Below are 13510 nucleotides of genomic sequence, written 5' to 3' on the forward strand. Positions count from 1 at the left end.
AGACAGACAGACAGACAGACAGACAGACAGACTAAACTGGAAAATTGTATGTAGGACATAAACTGTTTTTCCATCTTTTTTGTATCTCAGGTTGCATTTGGTCATTTATATTTGATAATATAATGAGATATAAACAGAATATTTTACTTTTTTATGTAGAAACTTTCTCCTTAATGTTTTCCTTTGTTACATTTTATACCTTTTACTTATACAGTTTTGCAGTTCATAATAATCATGTTCATCAGAAGGAATTAATTAGGGGCCAGGGAGATGGTTCAGTGAAATAAGCACTTCTCTGGCAAATGCAAAGGACTGAGTTCAATCCCCGATTCTGCCCCCCCACCAAAAATATGTAATTAATTATTTTATTGACCCTGTTCCCGACCCCTCCCTCTCACCCTTCTTGTTTTGCCCATTATGAAAAACTGTGTTGTCATTTCGCCATTGTTTTTTTTCTTTCGTTCTTCATTTCCCATAATTTTATTGAGAAAGAAATAGCAATGAGACAGTTTCAAATAAAATTGGTAGGACAGTTTCAATAATTAACACATTGCATACATTCTTCCTAGTGGTTAATTGCTGTACAAGATGTGAACGTGATATCCTATTTACAAACACCATTAGAACAAATCCCTCTATTCACTAAGAGAATGTAACTATATATCTATCCTAACCACTTTGAATACACAGATGAAAAATGGACATTCATCTGTATCCCCCTTTTTTAAGTTCTGTTATTTGAATATTATAGGTGTGTTAACTCAGCAAAATATTCTAAAAGAGTTCAGTAGTCCATAATAGTATTGGGTCTTCCGCTTCACTGGCAGTGTCAGAAATTGTTGACCTGAGTCCCCTACAGCTCAACATAACAGCATGGCTTTACTTCTTATACTTCGTTTTTATACTTTTCTGCAGGATGATTAAGACCAAAGTAAAGCAAGAACTATGCAACAAGAGTTGTAGCTTTTGGGTGTGATAAGGTCAGTGAAATTCCCTCAGGATTTATTCTGAGATGCTGTACCTCAGATTGTAGAACCATTGTCAGTTTCAGCCACGTTGCACCTATATTTATTAAATAGATTCATCTGTATTTCTCTTTTTTGATTGGGTCATGGTCTAGTTTTGGAATCAGGGTAATGCTAGCTTCCAGGAATGGCTTTGTGAGTATGCTTTCCCTTTCAATTTCATTAACAACCTTGAGGAGTCTTAGTGTTAGAACTTTTATGAAGTTTTTGTAGAATTCTGCAGTGAATTTATCCAGACCTAGGTTTTATTTAGTACTAGTATTATTTTTAATTGCTGCTTGAATTTCATTGCCTCTTGTTAGATTATTCAGGGATTTTAATTTTCTTGATTCAGTTTTGGTAATTCATCTGTATCTCGGAATCTATCCAATTCTGATTTTTCTAATTTATTGGCATACAAATTACTGGACTGGTTGTTAATGTGGTTTTTGGCAGGGTCAGTTGTGATTTCATCGTTTTTATTCCAAATTGCATTTACTTGAGTCTTTTCTCTCCTTTTTTTGTTAGATTGTCTCAAGGTTTTTCTATTTTGCTTATCCTTTTGAAGAGCCAACTCTTTGACATGCTGATTCTTTGTTTAAATTTCATTATTTTCTGCTGTGCTCTTTATAATTTTCTTCCCTTTGCTAAGTTTGGGTTTGAATGTTCTTGTTTTCCTAGGACCTTTAGGCACATCATTTCTTAGATTATGTATTGGTCTTGCTGTGTTTTCATGATATAGGTATTCACAGCTACATTTTTTCTTCTTAGAAGTGTTTTCCTTATGTACCAGTAAGATCTGTTATGTTTTACTGGTGCTATCATTTCTGTAACTCATTGTTTATTTAAGAGTGTTTTGCATAGCTTCTATGCATTTCTTTTTATATATTTTTATTAATTTTATTGAGAAACAAATAGCAATGAGACCATTTCAAAACCAATTAATAGGGCAGTTTCAATAACTAATGCATTGCATATTGCTGTATTCATAGTGGTTATTCTTGGTACAAGATTCAGATATGATATCCTGTCCAAACACTATTAGTACAAATCTTTCTTCTCATTGAATTTAGAGAAAGGAGCTATATATCTATCCTAACTATTTTGTATACACAGATACAAAATGGTCCTTCATTTGTATCCCATTTTTTGGTTTAGTTTTGTCAGAGATGGGTATTCCATTGCCATTTAAATATTTTAGATGCATGAATTCACCAAAATAATGCAATATAGTCCACAATAGTGCATTTTTATGTTTTCTTCATTTTCTTTTGTCATTCTTTTTTAGCTTCTATGATCTGACAACATGCACAGTGTAAATTCAATTATTTTACATTTACTTAAGCTTGCTTTATTGGATGCTATATATTCTACTTTACAGACAGTTCCATGTGCTTCTGAGAAGAATGTATATTGTTATGGTTTGTGTTTAGTTGTCCCCTCAAATCTTCACAGAGCATTTGGAGCAGGCTTATAGAACTTGTGATTAGTTCATGGTCCAAGCTGGGATTTTGGTTGTGAGTGCTATACCTGCCCTGGGGAGGACAGTCTGAATACAGGATAAGGAAGGGAGATCTTCCATGAACTGCTGCCCTCTGCTATGTGCCACTCTGCCTCAGAGCCATCAAATATGGACTGAAACATCCACTAATTATGAGCTAAATAAACCTTTCCTTCTTTGAATTTAGGTGTCAGGTATTTTGTCCCAGAAATGAAAGAAAAGTAACTAAGAAAGTATTTGGTATTGGGAGTGGGGCTATTGCTGTGACCATAACTGATCCTGTGGTTCAGGAGGCTTTGGAAATGGCTTATGGGAAGAGGTAAGAAAGGTGCAGAGATACTGCCTGAAAGAGAAACACTGCAATGCCTTTGGCTGTTCTGTATGAGAGATTCTAGTCAGAGCTCAGGATACCAGAACGCTAATAGAAATCCTGCATCTAAAAACCAGGCTGGGGAGGTTTCTGCTGGGAAGAAGGACTTCATTGATTGTTGGACTCCAGAACATGTGTGTTATGGCATGGCAGAAAGTTTGTCTCTATTTTCCTTGTGTCCAGACACTGTCTGACACTGAGATTAAGCTCAGTGGACTGATTAATCTTGCAAATGAAATTTCAAGACTCAAAGCAGTGGAATGGCTATTGTTGGGGCCTTTTAGTCAGATTTTTGTTGAGAATCAAGAGCAAAGAACTCAGAAGAATGATTTAAAATGTTGTGAGTTTGGCCAGAAAGGAAGCACCAATAAGGCTGTGGCCTGCAAAGATATGCCTGAGAGGATCTCCATTGTTGAGAAGGAACAAGAGAATAGGAAATACGGCCAGAGAACTTCACAAGAAGTAGCAAATCTCTGCCTTTTGCAGCCTCAACACTGTCAAAGTGAAACACTTTGCTTTGAAGAGTGCGTTAGGATTTTACTAGAGGAACAGATATAATACAAAGTAAAGACATGAAATAAAATGTACCAGCCACAGAGTCAGATGAGGAAGTGTGCAGAGAGTGTCTGCACACTTCTGAAGCTCACTGCATCGATTCCGTACAAGTCTCTATCAGTTGGCCATTGGGTCTGCAATGGAAGGCTATCAGCCATTGAGTCTTCAACTGAATGCTGAAGAGTCTGTGACAGAAAGCTGAAAGATCCAAGCCAGAGGCAGAAGAGTCTGCACTGGTAGCCAGGAGATGAAGAACAAGCTGACTATGAATACTGAGTTTCCTTCAAGGAAGTGGAATGCTGAATCCTTCCTCAACCCCTTTATAGCCCCTTTTTTGTGCTGAGTTATTCTGGGGTAGGGCACGCACAGCCCAGAATATGGAACTGCCTGCTGATCCAGTCAAGCTGACACAATGTATCAACCACTATAAGAAGAAAGCTGCAGAGTGCCATGTTTCAGAATGGTGGTGGTGGCCATACCAGGTTCCAGAATGGTAGTGGCATGGATAATTTTTCCTCAGAATCAGGTTCAGAGTGCTTAGTGATCCAGTCACTTGACCCCTACCACCAAGAAAGAAAAACCTGGCTACTGCTCCAGATGGCAGCAGATGTTGGCATTATCCATGTGGCACTGGTTTTAGGTGTATGGAGAATGCAGAAATTGTGAGGTTAAGGTTTCCACCTGGATTTCAGAAGGAGGCCTGAGAGGCCAGGCAGTGTGCTCCTGAGAGGGCAGTGTTTGACACTGTGAATGAGAAGTCTATAGTGCATTGGAGATCCCAGAAGTTTTAAAAAGCCCAGAATGTGGATCATCTAAGGAAAGGTGCAAGGAGGTAGCAAAGTTGGCCTAAGAGAGAAGCCATGGGAGCTACCACTGAAAGTGCCACAGAGGTGGAGCCACATGGAGCTCACAATTTGCCATAGATGTTCCAAATGGAACTATAGAACTTAATGTTTTCCCTACTGGATTTTTTGACTTGCTTTCGTCCCAGTGTTTTGTATCCTGCTATTTGTACATTTTGGTATGGTATCCATCCTCAGGAAGAGGAGGGTCATCCTTGTGGTGGGTACACCACTGAATGACCTTTTTAAATATTGCTGCATTAACATTTGGTAGAGGAATCCTCAGGAAGAGGAGGGTCATCCTTGTGGTGGGTACACCACTGAATGACCTTTTTAAATATTGCTGCATTAACATTTGGTAGAGGATGTTTTTATTGAGCTTTTGAATATTGGAAGTTTTAAACTTTTCATTTATATAGGGGCTCACAGCAAAGAGGTTTCCTTAGATTTTGGAGAAGACTTTGGAGTTGGACTTTTCAGCAATACTGGAAGTGTTAGGACTTTGGCAACTCATAGAGATGGACTAAAATGCCTTTTGTATAAAGTAATGTGCATGAATCTTTGGGGGGTAGGAGTGGAATGTTATGGTTTATGTCTAATTGTCCCTTAAAGCCTCATGCAGTCATTGGAGCAGGTTGTTAGAGTTTGTGATTAATTTATAAACCAATGCTGGGATTATGGGTCTGAATGCTACACCTTCCCTGAGCAGATAGCCTGAATACAATATAAGAAAGGGAAAGAGACTTCCTAGCTATTGCAGCCACTGCGCCTCCTTTTGCTCTTTGCTGTTTTATACCACCATTAACTGCTGCCCCCTTCCATGTGCCACTCTTGGCCTTTAAAGTTTGTAGTGAGAAATCTACTAGAATTTTTGTAAGATTTTGTTGCTTTCTTTTCACGATTTTTAGTAGTTCTGTTTGAGACATCTAGGACTGGTTTGATGCATTTTTTTCATTATCTTATTCTTCCTTATTTCTGAGTGTTGGGTATTTTGTCTCCGCAAAGAGAGCAGAGTAACCAAGACATTTATTCTGTTGTAGTTGGATGGGACACTTTCTAGATATCTATTAAGTCCATTTGTTCAAAGATTTTATTGAACTAATATTTTGTTGATTATTTGTCTATTTGTTCTGTCTATTTGTGATACTGGGGCACTGAAATCTCCACTATAATTGTATTTACATGGTATTTTATATCCAGCAGTATTTTTTTTTCTGAAGTGGCAAGCACCATCATTCAATGTATATAATTTAATAATTATCTCTTTCTATTTAATTGTTCTCTTAACCAACAGAGAATTACCTTCTTTGCCTCTTTTGATCAGTTTTGTCTTGAAATCCACTTTGTCTGAATATGGGATCTTTATATGTTTGTTTTTTGTTACCATCATATAGAATACATTTTACATTCTTTCATCTTAGTCTATCAATTTCTTTTGGGTTAAATATTTTCCTCACATATATTATACTATTAGATTCTGTTTCTTGATCCCTTCTGGCAGTCTGTGTCTTCTAATTAGGGAATTGAGACCATTCATATTGGATGTCATTACTGACAGTTATTGACTTATTTCTGTCTTTGCCTTATTTTCTTGTTGCTGATTCTTGAACTCCTGTCCCTACCAGATGGGTTCATCAGAGCTGTTGTCAGCCTTATATTCATTGTGTTTTTCTAAGTTATCCTTCAGAATTTTATGGCGTGTTTGCTTGGTGATCATGACTTTCTTTAGCAGTCTTTACTCTGAAAATATCTTTTTTCTTCATCATTTTTTTCAACTTTCTACAGAGAACCCACAGTTCAGTTTTATTCAGAGTAATGAAAACCAGCAATTTTTGCTCAGACTAGAAGAAATTCAGCCATTGGTTTGGAATCTGTAACTCAAACTACACATGCAATGAGGATGATCTTATGCTAATACAATTGCTGCATTTGTCTATTGTTTGTCTAATATTGACAATTATAAGCAGAGCAGTGCAACTATTATTTGGAACAATCCTTATATTGTTACAGTGTCAGACACATTTCACTTCTCTTTGCACCGCTGGTTCTCCTTGTGTACCTGGGCTTCCTCCTCTTCAGTAAAGTCATTTTTGGTATTAAAAGTCTTGTGAGTCTCCTCAGGAGTTTTCCCCTTGATCATATTGGCAACAGTCCTGCATGTAACATCAAGCAAGACTTTGATGTCTAGGTAGTTTTCTGCCAGAATAAGTTCAAAAAGGGTTCCTGGGCGAACTTTCAGGAATTCTTTGTGCCAAACAGGGATGTCATCTGTTCGCTTTTCTTTGTTCTCATCATCCTCAGGAGGAGGAGGGTCATCCTTGTGGTGGATGCACCACTGAATGACCTTTTTTAATATGGCTACATTAGCATTTGGTGGAGGAACTGTGTCATCATCTCCATCATCCATTCCCAAATCTTCAAAGATGGTCTTGATTGTCACAGACTGTTTAGCAATTTCAACAGCAACTTCAAATGTCTCTCCATCAGAACTCTGCAACTTAATTGAAGGCATGGGGTTTGGTCTCTAAAAGACTGTGGGCCTGAGGCAGATGAGAGCAGGAAGATGTTCCCACCAGTTGGAGAAAGGTGGTGGCAGACAAAGCCACTGTCTCCATCAATTTTGAAAGGTAATTTTTCAGGATATATCAATTAGCATTGGAAATTACTTTTTTAGGGCTTGAAGTGATTCACTCCAAGATCTCTTGGCCTTTAAAGTTTGTATTGAGAAATCTACTAGAATTTTTGTAAGATTTTGTTGCTTTTCTCTCACCATTTTTAATAGTTTTGTTTGAGTCATCTAGGATTGGTTTGATGCATTTTTTTCATTTTCTCTGGTTGTCTTGTAATACTTCTTATTAATTGTTCACTGACAACAGCCCTGTGTTCTACTTGTGACATTGACCTCACATTTGTCATTTGTGCTGCTCATATGATTGATAAAATTTTTAATTTCCTGAATTTCTTTTGGAGCCTTTTTTTGATTCTCATTCTTTCCTGTGCTGTTTATTCATGTTTGTTTTGCTTAAATAGCCTTTTATTTGTATCTTTGGTATATTCTTTTTTTTTCCTTTGATGGTGCACACATGTAATCCCCAAATTTGGGAGGCTGAGGCAGGAGGATTGCTATGAGTTTGAGGCCAGCTTGGGTTACATAGTAAATTCAACACCAGCATGGACTGCATAGAGACCCTCAAAAACAAACAAACCAACAAACACACACATGGAAGCAGAAGAAGGAGGAGGAGAAAGATCTGGACTCTGAGGCCAGGCCAGCCTTGGCTGTCATTCCTGTGTGACTTTGGGGTCTCTGAACCACCTCTTCTAACAGTGAGAACAGCAGGGCCTGTTGTCAGCCTGACTATGTGTCCTCATTCAATCCCCGGACCCACTGGAACTCTGTGCTGCTCTCCATGCCCAGCAGGGCTGGGTCACACTGCAGGGAGGTGGGAAAGTGAACCTTACCCAGGAACTATCAGAGACTGCCCTACCACTGGGCTGCATTTCCAGTTCATAGCTGCAGAGGTGGGAGGCAGGGCCAATCGCAAGTGGTCAGGAGAGGTTTCCTGAGGCAGCCTGGCCAGGTTTATCCTGCTACCCGCCCCCATGTGGCTGGCTGGCCGGCTGTGGCTGACCTATCACCCCTATCAGGTGATCACTGCTTGGTTTCTGCCCCCTGTCCTTGTCTCTTCCTCTAAAGGTCAGGATTCCTGAAGCAGGTACCAGGCATAGATTGGGGCAGTGGCCTTGTCATCAACTGTGTACAGCATCGAGAACAGTGTCTAGGGCAGTGCACCCTGCTCTGACCTGGGCCCTAAACAAAGGGGCACAGAACAATGGACACCTGTAATCTCAGCACTCTGGGAGGCTGAGGCAGGAGGATTGCCTTGATGTGCACCATGCCCATGTCAACATGGGCTTCTGACTCTAGATCCCTGCCTGTCCTCCTGTTTATAGGACCACCTCAGTGATCGCTCAAGAACGAACTGCCTTTTACATGGGCCCATAGGCGGCTATGTATCAGGAATATACCAGATCCTGGAGCTCAACCTGGTGTTGTCTCCTTTGAAATTGTTCCTTCTCCTGGTGGGTGCCTGTCTCCTCCCACAGATTGGTTCTGCTGGCTCCAGGCAGCAGTAACCTCCCCATTACTCCAGGACCTGCATGCTCCTAGGTGGCCCCACTGCACTGACCCAGACCATGTGACCCTTGCCACAACTGATGAACATGAGTCACAGAGAGAAAAGTGTTTTGTGGAATAATCCTGGAGCTGGGAGATGCCTGGCGAGAGACAAGAGGAGCGAACTCATCAGGAGGTCATCAAGGGAGTTTACTCCAGAGCTCCATGGAGTTGCATGGTAGGGCCTGGGAGGGGCAGAGTTTGGGCAGTCAGGGATGCAAAGCTCTGTGAATAGTGAAGGAGATGCAACCCAGAGACTGGACAATGGAAAGCACTATCCACCAACCTACCATCCCCCACTATGGCAGAAGAAATGTCCCTTCCCTCTTCCCTTCCTTCCTTTTCTTCTTTCCTTCATTCCCTCCTTTGTTCCTTTATAGGTTATCATATTCTATTCTTTTCTAAAAAATAATTTTATTGAGAAACAAATAGCAACGAGACAATTTCAAAACTGATTGTAGGACAGTTTCAATAATTAATACGTTCCATATTGTTGTCTTCTTAGTGGTTATTCGTAGTACAAGATGCAGCCATGATATCCTGTCCAAACATTATTAGTACAAATCTTTCTTCTCATTGAATTAAGAGAAAGTAGCTGTATATCTATCCTAACTATTTTGAATATACAGATACTATTCTATTATTCTATTCTATTCTATTCTATTCTATTCTATTCTATTCTATTCTATTCTATTCTATTCTATTCTATTCTATTCTATTCTATTCATGCTTTTGGAAGCTCACCAGTGGGCTGGACCCTGTACTGAGCTCTAAAGCCACTGCCCTAGCCACAGGACAGACATTTCCTTGCCTCTGCAGATGGAACTGCAGAGATTTGTAACTCAGATCATAAGTTTTGAGCATCTTCCGTACCCCATTAAGTCCTCCGACATCTCATATGTGGTCAGTATTGTACACTGGGCCCTCACTGCACTGTGATATTCTCATGGTAAACCCAGACAATACACTGAGGAAGTCAGCACTGTTATTCTGACATTGCAGAAGGGAATTGGACAGAGAACTGGTGCTAGCCTGTGCTGTCCTGGACCCCAAACTTCATGCAGAGCCACCCTGCCCCTGCCATGCCATTTTCGAAGGGAACAAGGTGTTCTATGCTGGCAGCACCTCTCTACCATCTGTCTGGTCTCTATACCATGGCCTCCCCAGTTCCTTTGCTGACCCTTTTGCTTCAGGACAATCAAGCAGGCTGAGCAGACAGAAAGGATCCTGAAGTCCTTCAAAGCTAAGGGAGGAAATTGGTGACTGCAGAGCCTGTAGGGGTACTACCCAGCAGCATCCACCCCAGGGCCCTGTGTTCCCTGGCTTATCCTCTGCTGGAAGGTGACATGATATGAGGGCACAGAAGAGCAGTGGCAGCGACATGGAAACATGGTGCCTCTAGCATGGACCTTAGGCTCTGAGCTTTGTGTTCCTGAGCATTGCAGGTGCTAAGCCAGCTGGGAGCCCCTCTGGTTCTGGCCTTGAGCAGGGCTGATGGCTACTCACTGGGACCAAAATGCAGCTCTGAGCAGGAGTGGCCCTGGCATGCTTTTTGGCCCCCTCTGTAGGTGCTCTTGGCCTTCCAGGCCTGCCGTAGTGTGGCTGTCACAGGGAAGAACCCATCCCATTCCTTGTCTCCTGAATGTGAGTATTTAACCAGAGAGACAGCTGTCATGGGTTACATGCAGTATTGAGCACTTTTAGTCTCAATGAATCCTCTGCAAATGGGTTACAAGCAGCTGAAGGGGTGCGATATAGTGTCTGACTAGGGTCGCTCAAGGTTATGCCCACATAGAGCCCCAGAATGTGACATTAATTGAAATCATAATGTTTGAGGATATCAAGGGAAAGCTCTAATAATGAGCTCATTTGGATTAGAATTGCTCCTACATCTTGTCACAGTTGTCTTTCTATTTTTATTTCTTTCTTTGTTTTGGTTTTGGAGACAGTGTCTGGCTCATTTAGACTAGTATGCAACTCATAGAAATCCTGCTTCACACTCCTCAGTGGTGGGATTACAAGTATGAGCCATCATACCCAGTTCTGTGTCCTTTTAAGAGACAGAAAAGGCAGTGACAGAGATTAGAAGGATGCAGCTGAAAGCCAAAGAATGCTAGGGAATTAGATGCCACCAAATTTTATTGCTTTAGACATCCAGTCTGTAGTCATCTTCAGTAGTATCCTTGAAAAACAGCCAGTGTTTGGGAGTCAAGAAAGACTCAGAGAAAAGGATATTTGGTACAGGAGATGGGAAGGGTTCTAGAAGTCATCAAAGGCAAAGGCCAGAACTAGTACAAAGGGCCTGGGGAAGGAAGCGCTGGGACCCATGAGGAGGGAGGAGGAGAACCAATAGTTCTGAGCCATGCCCAGGGGGATGTCATGCTGTCAGGCCAGGGGGAGCTGAGCCTCACGTGTCTCTGCCCTTTGTGCACACATGGTGTTGGCTGAATGCGGGTTGACAGGCTCTACTCTCATCCTGTCACCTGTGCTGCACTCCCCATCTCTGTTCCTGCATCCTTCCACAATCCACATTAGGTGCCATCACCCCCCAATTCTTGTAATTTCCTCCTGAGCGCCTGTCCCTGTGCCTGCATGTTAATATGTGACTTCCTTGCGTTGGTCGTCCTTGGACTGGATTAATACAGCATATCTTCAGAGTACCATGGACAAGCCCAGGAAATCAAGTCTCTGTGACTCATTAGCACTGGTGCCTTCAGTCATGTGAGTCCCTGAGTCCCTGTCAGTTCCACTGTTGCAGAGGGTCCACATTAGTGGGGACGCATGGGTCACTTAGAAGCTCTGTGAAATGGTGCTAGCACTCAGCCTTGCTCTCCTTCTATTCTGTCAATCATGAGCTCTACAATACGTCTCCCTCCTGCTCTACCACCTGTCTCTTCCAGTCTCTACTGTGGCTTCAGGAGCAGAAGAAAGGGGACAGGAACTTGCTGAACCAGAACCTGCATGGAGTGCACAGTGCCTGTGGCTTGGGGTTCTCCAATGGCTTCAGGACTCTGACCAGGTGTCCAGCCTACTCTGTGAGTTCTAAAGTGGGCATCAGTGCAAGGCCTCTGTCTCTCTCTTTGCAGTCCTGGGGATGGAAGCCAGGTCCTTGAGACAGGATTTCACAAAGTTGTCCAGGCTTACCATAAAGTTGCTGTCCCCCTGCCTCAGCTTCCTGAGTAGCTGGGATTACAGGTATCTGTCTGGATCCCAGCCTACAGCCTCTCCCCTTAGGTCCAGCTCACTCAGACTCTGCATGAAAAACCAGTGTATAATATCTCCAGTCTATCCTATGGAGGACAGGTTCTCAGGAGTGGGGGGAAAGCTGGAGCAACCCAGTTCTTCAGGGTTGGTGGCAGAAGGGGACCACAGAAGGGGTGTCACCATTTTCCAGGTGGTGGTTAGCTACCACTGGCATATCCCCAAAAAGATGTGAGTAGAACTGTTCATAGTAGTTTTATTATAATATACACAAGCTGGGAACCACCAGAAATGGTGTCCATGGAGGAGAAGCTTAGACCCACCCTGTATGTGGCCCGTGCTGACTCTAGACATGGCCCTTGGGGACAGGGTGAGATCCTCTTCCCAGTGACCATGATGACAACCCTGAAGTGCCCAGTGTGCTGTACAGTCATCTAGGGAGCTCCTAGAACAGGAGATCTTGATTTACAGGGTGGGAACCAGGGCTACACAGGAGGGCACACCACCTGGCATCCCTGCTCTGCACCTGCCCTTCTAAGGGCTCCCCTGGCCAGAGTGGGTACTGCAGCATTTCTATTTAAAAAACCATTAGGAAATAACAGTCTTTGTACTCATGGGATAGCTATACATTGTTATCTATAAATGTGATTCCACCTCCTATTTATGTTCAGCTCTGTTAACTCTATGGAGGTCCATAAGCAAAATTTTTAACACATATGTGTCAAGGGTGCTATAAAAGACCTGAATTTAGCTGGGGATGGTGGCACACATCTGTAATCCCAATATTAGGGAGGCTGAGGCAGGAGGACTGTTGTATAGTGAGCTCAAGGCCATCTTGAACTACATAGTGAGAGACTGTCTCAAAAACAAATAAAAATAAAAATGACCCTGTTCTCCAAAGGACAAGGCAGATATCAACACCATGAGGATCTGATTTATTTTATGTATGAGTGTAGCCTCTAGTTGAATACATTTAGCTATAAAAGCCTCCAGTTTATCTTTATTTATAGCTCAGTAAAACTCTATTTTATAAAAATATTACATCTTTTTATACATTCCTCAGGTGATAGGCATTTGGGTTGTTTCTGAGATGTAGCTATTACAAATTGTGCTGCTATAAACATAGGTATACATATATCACTGTGGTATGATGTTTTCATTTATTTTGAAAAAATACCTAGAACATGAATGATGCCCACTAATCGTAGCTTTTGAGGAGTTTCCACACCAATTTCCAGAGTGGTTATACCAGTCTGCACTCCCACTAACAGTGGAGAAGGGTTCCTTTTTCCCATAGCCTCTCCAGAATTTTCTGGTAGTTGATTTCTTTATGATAGCCATTCTGTCTGAGGTGAGATGGTATCTCAGTGTTATTTTGAGTTGCATTTCTGCAATTACCAGTGATTTTGAACATTGTTTCATGTATTTATTTGCCATTTGTATTTCTTTCTCTGAGAAGTGTATATTTATCTCAGATGCCCATTTTTGGATTGGGTCTTTGAGTTTTGGAGGCCTGATTTTTTTTAGTTCTTTATATATTCTAAGTAGAAATCATTTGTCTGAGTAACTGTTGGCTAAGATTTTTTCCTCATTTGTGGGTTATCTTTCACTCTGTTGGTGATTTCTTTTGATGTGCAGAAACTTCTTAGTAAGATGAATTTCCAGTTGTTGATTCTTTGAAGTGTTTCTTGTGAAGTTTTTTTTCCAGAAACTTGCCTGACTCTATGTCTTCAAGATTTCCATGTACTTTCTCTCCCAGTATATGTAATGTTTCTATTTTAGTCTTTAGATCTTTAAACCATTCAACTTTAGTTTAGTGCACGGTGATAGACCTATATATAGTTTTATTTTTCAGCATGC

At 41.4% G+C, this 13510-nt stretch overlaps 1 pseudogene; it reads right to left on the reverse strand.

Moving 5' to 3' along the window:
• Positions 1-6295: 6295 nt before the first annotated feature.
• LOC101565198 lies at positions 6296-6784 on the reverse strand (annotated as a pseudogene).
• Between the last annotated feature and the right edge of the window lie 6726 nt (positions 6785-13510).

This window comes from Octodon degus, unplaced genomic scaffold, assembly GCF_000260255.1.
Source record: "Octodon degus isolate 3935 unplaced genomic scaffold, OctDeg1.0 scaffold00224, whole genome shotgun sequence".
Lineage (NCBI taxonomy): Eukaryota > Metazoa > Chordata > Mammalia > Rodentia > Octodontidae > Octodon > Octodon degus.